Raw genomic sequence first — 7,072 nt, forward strand, 5'->3', positions numbered from 1 at the left:
CTGGTACTGGCATGATAACATATAGATCAATGCAACAGAACAGAGAGCCCAGAAATAAACCCATGCTTTTATGATCAATTAATATTTGACAAAGGAGGCAAGAGCATACAATGGAGTAAAGATAATTTTTTCAATAAATGGTGTTGGGAAAATTGGATAGGTACATATAAAAAATGAAACTAGACCACCAATTGATACCATACACAAGAATAAACTCAAAATGAATTAAAGACAAATTTAAGTCACAAAACCATAGAAATCCTAGAAGAAAATGTAGGCAGTAAAATCTCAGACATTTCTCATAGCAATACTTTTTTTTATCTATCTCCTCAGGCAAGGGTAACAAAGAAAAATATAAACAAATGGGACTACATCAAACTAAAAGGCTTTTGCACAGCAAAACAAACCATCAAAAAATGAAAAGGCAAACCACTGAATGAGAGAACATGTTCACCAATGATACATCTGATAAGAGGTTAATTCCCAAAATATATAAACAACTTAACACCAAGAAGACAAACAATCCAATTAAAAATTGGCAAAGGATATGAATAGACACTTCTCCAAAGAGGACATACAGATAGCCAGACATATAAAAAGATGCTCTATGTCATTAATCATCAGAGAGATGCAAATTAAAACCACAGTGAGATATCACCTCATGTCTGTCAGAATGGTTATCCTATATAATAAAAGCCTAATATGCTAAGTGTCCGGTCGTCCATTCAACCAATCAAAGTGTAACATGCTAATGATATGCTAAGGTCGCTCAACCACTTGCTGTGATGTGCACTGACCATGAGGGGGGAGACACTCCAACCGGTAGGTTAGCTTGCTGCTGGGGTCTGGCTGATCAGGACTAAGCAAGACAGGCCGGACATGCCCTGGAGCCCTCCTGCAGTCCCTCCCTGGCTGGCCAACCTCCCACATCCCTCCCTGGCCCTGATCATGCACCGGTGGGGTCCCTTGGCCTAGCATGTGCCATCTCGCAATCTGGGACCCTTAGGGGGATGTCAAAGAGCCTCTTTTGACCCAACCCCGCAGGCCAGGCTGAGGGACCCTACTGGTGCACGATTTCGTGCACCGGGCCTCTAGGCATCAATAAATCAACAAACATGTGTTGGCACAGATATGGAAAAAAGGGAACCCTTGTGCACTGTTGGTGGAATGCAGATTGGTGCGGCCACTGTGGAAAGCAGTATGGAGTTTTCTCAAAAAATTAAAAATGGAACTGCCTTCTAACCCAGCAATTCCACTTCTGGAAATATTTCTGAAGAAACCCGAAACTCTAATTCAAAAGAATATATACACCCCTATGTTCATTGCAGCGTTATGTACAATAGCATGATCTGGAAACAGCCCAAGTGCCCATCGGTAGATAAGTGGATAAAGAAGCTGGGGTACATTTACACAATGGAATATTACTTGTCCGTAAAAAAGAAGAAAATATTACCTTTTGTGATAGCATGTATGGACCTGGAGAGTATTATGCTAAGTGAATTAAGCCAGTCAGAGAAAGACTAATACCATATAATCTCACTTATATGTGGAATCTAATGAACAAACTACTTTAACAAACAAAACAGAAGCATAGATATATAGAACTGACTGACAGCTGTCAGAGGAGAGGGGGTTTGAGGGCTGGATGAAAGAAGGTGAAGGAATTTTTTTTTAAAAGCAGAGTCTCAAAGAAATATTTGCACACTATGTCCATAGCAGCATTATTCACAATAGCCAAGAGGTAGAACCAACCCAGGTGTCCATCAGCAGTTAAAAGGATAAACAAAAGGTGGTTTATAAATACAATGAAATATCATTCCACTTAAAAGAAAAGAAATTCTGACATATGCTATACTTGGATAAACCTTGAGGACATTATACTAAAGGGAAATAAACCAGTTACAAAAATACAAATACTGCATGATTCTACTTCCATGAGGTACCTAGAGCAGTCAAATTCATAGAAAGAAAAAGCAGAAGGTTGGTTACCAGGAGATGGGAGAAGGAAGCAATGCAGAGTTGCTGTTTAATGGGTATCGAGTCTGGGTTTTGCACAATAAAAAAGTTGTGGAGATTGGTTGAATAACAATCTGAATATATCCAACACTACTAAACTGTATACTTAAAAATGGTTAAGATGGTAAATTTAATGTTATATTTTACCACAATTAAAAAAAATAAAAGTAAAGAAGTCCGTCCCTCATTTCCTCTCTCCCTTTCTTCCTCTTTTCTTCCCTTCTTCCTTTCTTCTTCCCTTCAGAATTTCTTCAGGATATAAGAGGTCCCCTTAACCTGACCCTGCTGACCAGCCTCCATGCCCACACATTTTGGAGCAGAATGCACCCAGAGTTTTTGAAGGTGCCTATTGGCTTCACAGGTAGGTGGCTGCTACCTCTCGTGGCTGAGCCAAAACTTCGGAGCCCATGCACTCCGCAGCATGGCACCATCGCACCATCGCACCATTGCAGCCAGAGCCAGAGAATTGGCAGCAGCAGGGTTTTCTGTTGGAAGCTACCCATTTCCATCAGTGCAGTGGGCTCGAGCACAAAATGCTGTCTACTAGCTCCTGGGGTGGTGGATATTTAGGGAAACAGCAATCAGAGAAAGGGAGCGTGAGCTAGTAGAGAGGCGAAGGGCAAGTAATATCTGGGAAGAATTGCCAGACAGGCTTTACCACCTTCATAAAATATGAACAACTGTATTGATCTTAGAAAAAACCCTCACCCTTGTAGCCTTTTCTAAATTGAGATGATAGCGCTGTTATGCATTAAAAGATGTTATCAGTCCCAAAGAGCAAGTATGGTCTTACACCAACTAATATCTGCTAGAATGTACCTGGCTGCATTGGAAATGTTGCAGCAGATTGGTATAGCCGGGAATAATGAACCGCTGCACCCCATTGAAATGTAATTACACAGCCCTCTTGTTCTTAAACCTATAAGGTGAAAGAAAGATGAATAGTGAAAGTAAAAACCGCTGACCCTTCAAACTTTAATTTACGTTATGCATGCGCTCGCCCTTCTGATAGGTTTTAGAAAGGTCATAATTTAGGGTATTTTGCAGTTGATAAATGATCTGTATGTTTGTGTTCACACGCACCGATTGATTTGTTATAGCCAAAATATTGTTTCTATAACAACCCAAGGGCCCTTAACTAGACAAACGGCAAACTGAATCCAAGGGGAGGCCGAGGGAAATCTGGGCCTGCCTAGGAAGGGCTGGCCTTTGCCCAGGGACTCCAGGATGATGGAGTGGAGAGCGTGGGTGAGGATGCAAGGGCGAAATTGTGGGAGGAGGAGTTGGTGGCCAGAGCAGATGGAGCGGTGGCTTTGGTTCCTGGCAGGCCCATGGTTGTGGTTTCTTCAAACCCTCTCAGCCCAGCATGGGTGGCTCCCGCTGAAGCCAAAGCAAGTCTTGTCGAGACTTTCGAGTGAAGCTCCCTTTGGTGCAAAGTAAGCCAGCAGGGTTGTTAGGGCAATTTTCCCGCCTTTCCAGCCTTGGAAGAGGCTCCTGTTTCCGGGCCCAGTTGATGCATTATGCATCAGGGCTGCCTGCAACTGACAGCCCCTCAGCCAACGTCGACTTGAAAAGCAATGGTGCTAATCAAAGCCGACACATTTGAATGTCCAGACACACACACAGAGAAATTTACTAATCAAAAAGTGTATTTCCTAGGGCTGTCTCCAGAGAAATCCGCAGGAAGAAATTGGAATAATTTATTAGCTTACAAGTTTTCGTTGACAGTTAGCCCAAAGCTATTTATCTCTGTAATAGAGAACGTCTCCAATGTGGCAAAATTGACCAAATCAAACAGCTTTGATCAGAAAATGAATCTGGCAAGCCTGCCTGTCGGAGGGTCCCAAGAGAAAGGGGGGAAACAAACAAAAAGATTTAACAAGTGGTCAATAGGAGAAAGAGAGCAAGAGAAAGGGATTTGGGAGATGAAAAGAGTGAGGGTGAAGGAGGCAGAAAAAGAATTCTGCAAAGCCACAGCCCCGGCTCTGGAATGAAGTGTTGAAGAAATATGTGATGTTTCAGATGATAACATTTAACATGGTGCTTGTGCATTATCTGAGCCCTGCAGCCCAAACTGAGATGTGATTTTTATGGTAACAAGATGATGACAAACTGCAGAGGGAAGAGGCTGGCTGCTCCTGGGCAGTGAGGAAATAAGCACAGGAAAACCCAGAGAAATGGCTCTAGGCTCTCTCGCCCCGTGGATCAGCATTAGCCCATTTCTACAAGGCGAAGGTGATGTGGATTCTACCCAGCCTGCCTCAGGGAGTGTAAAGTGCTTGCCCACCAAGTATCAAGTTGGGTGAAGGACAATGTAACTATGTGTGAGTCCAAGGGGAGCCTGAGGCTCCTCTCCCCGTCGCATGGGCAATGCCAGGAAGAGCATAATGGGAGAGACCCATGGGGTGGGAGCCTGCACCACTGCTTTCTACCCTACTCTCTTCTTCCAAAAGGGATACACACTGCAATCAGGAGAGCACCAAATACAGCTTTCAAGTCCAGTGGTGGAAGGATGGATAAGATACTAGGGGAGAACCTTCAAACATCATAGAATTTCTTTACATATTAAAGTGGGTCTCTCTATCATACAGGTCAACCAACTACCACCTTCCAATCCCAGATACCTTCTGTCATGAGCAACACTCCACTGCTAGCACACAAGTGCATTCATTGGCAGGTGGTTGGAGGATGCTCCAGCAGTCAATATATTTGTTCCCAGAATAAGGGCTGAAAACCATCATCAATATCACCACTCACTTTATTCTAGAGAAGAGGTTTGTATAAGTTTTTTTTGTTATTAAAATGCATTAAAAAATCATGGTGAAGAGTTGACAAAAGTATTTGTCAATTAAAAAATGCCAAAATATGGAGGAATGTTTTCATCATAGCACATTCTGGGTTAGAATTGTTGTTGTTTTTAATGCTCAAGACTTATTTTTTTCTTTATTTTTATTGTTGACACTATTACACATCCCCATTCCCCTCCCCCCCTTTACTCCCTCCACTCAGCCCCTACCCTACTCCCTTGTTCTGGCATTACCACACTTGTCTGTGTCCTTGGGTCTTTGGCTAATCCCTTCACCTTCTTTCATTCAGTCCTCCCTCACCCCTCCCTCCTCCTCTCTAGAATTGTTTGATGAAGACTTGAGATGGTCAAGTAGACCTGAAAAGGAGCACCAGCTCTGAAGTCTGAGGACCCAGCTGCGATACTGTCTGTGACTTCTGACTCAGGGACACACTCTCCTTCTTGGTAAATCATACGTTTTGGCCTGGGTGATTATTCCCTGCATAACAGGGGTTGTTGTGGGAATCAAGAGAAATGATTACCAGAAATAATAAAATAATTCAAGTCCTGCACAAATGCTAAGGGTTATCACTACTGTTTTGTCATGGGGGAAGAAGGATAATCAGCAATTTGCTTGATTAACCAAGTCCAACCTAATTGAGGAAGGCAATGTCAGGGAACTAAGCCACACACCCTGAGAGCTGGCTTCCCAGCCATGATTCTGGGTGTTTTTCTTAGTAATAGGCATCTTGTCTTTTTTTTTAATCTTCCAGCAGAGAATTGAGTTACAACCTCACAAGAAAGGGCTGGCCAAATACCCAATGCTTCTAGGATCTGTCTCCTTCAGGCTATGTGCCCTTCCTCAGACATCCAGGGGAAAGATATAGTTGGCTTTAAATCTTTGCGGGTTCCCAACTCAGGTTAAAGTCCCATGTCTGATCCATATGTCTGTGTATTCTTAGAGCTATAACCCCTGGCTAATTGAGTGCTAAGGTAGATCAGCAATTTTGCTTGATCAACCAAGTCCTACTTAATCTACTCTGTAAAAGGACTTTAGTGGACAGTATCTGAAAGTGAAAGCATTTCTAAACCATTCGAACAAAGACAATCAACTTGGTGTTATTGCTATTTTAGAGGTACTCAGGGGAAATAATATTGGGGCCAGTCCTGGGTTTGTTTGTTTGTTTCTATGATGACAAATAAGGCAGCTTAGCTTTATTTGACTAACATTTGCAGTGTGTATTGTGCAGGATAATGGGTTAGCTTGGGTGTTTGAATCAGGTCCTCCTGTGAATGCATCAAAATTGTCTCTTGTTTACAAGAATTACATTTTAATACTCATTCTGATGTGACAGCCACACACCACAGATTTGCCCAGTTGTGTCTCACAGCAGCTTCCCTTGGAGCTGCTCTCAGCAATCACGCCTCTGATCCATGTTTACACTCGGCCTGGGAGCTGGACTAGCATACTGCCCTCTGCTGCACCCACAAGTCCCTTTGCCCTAGTCTCTCAGCAACCCCCATCGTACCTGGCTGGGACCTTTGCAGTGTTGGTGTGCGCTCTTCTCTGGTGACACAGAACAGTGGGATCCAACTGATATTCAGCTGCAATGCCGAAGTGAGTGCAGCTGTACCTGATGTCCAAGCAAGGTTTACTGAAGTGTCAAGATCTTCACATACTTTCCGATAAGTGGAGCCTCCGAATGCTGTGCCATCATTGACATGCGTGTGTAGCTGGAAGTCCCCAGTCCTGTAGCCCTCTGCAAAGTTATTCCTTGTCAGCTTTGATTTGGCACTGCCAAAGGTCAGCTGGCATCCAGCCAGCAAGCCCTCATAACAATAGACAGTTGAACTATGGATTGCAGGTTCAGCAAAATAAAAGCCAGCACTGCAACCAAGGTTTATACATTCCTTCTTGTAAGAAGACTTTATTTTACCACTTTTCTTGCCTGTGTTTGGTGAAAAGGTGGTATCAAATGTTGGTTTCAAACCTTGACAAACCTTGTCTTCAACTGCGATTTCTGTTCCCAGAGTGTTATCAGTGTTCCATTTCTCTGTGAAAGCCAGACCATAAAAACCATTCATATTTGGCCTCCAAGGTCCTGGTAACCTTACCAGTGTCTGTATTAGATGAACCAGATGTTGAGAATTTTACGCCACTGCATGAGATTTTGTTTGCACGTCCAGTTTCACCAACCCAAAATCAAATCCTTTGTTGAAAATATATCTGGCAGCTTTGTCAAGGTCAGCATACGATGGAGGAATCCACAT

At 43.1% G+C, this 7,072-nt stretch overlaps 1 pseudogene; it reads right to left on the bottom strand.

Moving 5' to 3' along the window:
- Nucleotides 1-6,311: 6,311 nt before the first annotated feature.
- Nucleotides 6,312-7,072, bottom strand: LOC139008446 (voltage-dependent anion-selective channel protein 2-like; annotated as a pseudogene).

Source organism: Myotis yumanensis, unplaced genomic scaffold, assembly GCF_028538775.1.
Source record: "Myotis yumanensis isolate MYYU_CA2020_CCGP unplaced genomic scaffold, mMyoYum1.0.hap1 SCAF_4, whole genome shotgun sequence".
NCBI classification, from domain to species: domain Eukaryota; kingdom Metazoa; phylum Chordata; class Mammalia; order Chiroptera; family Vespertilionidae; genus Myotis; species Myotis yumanensis.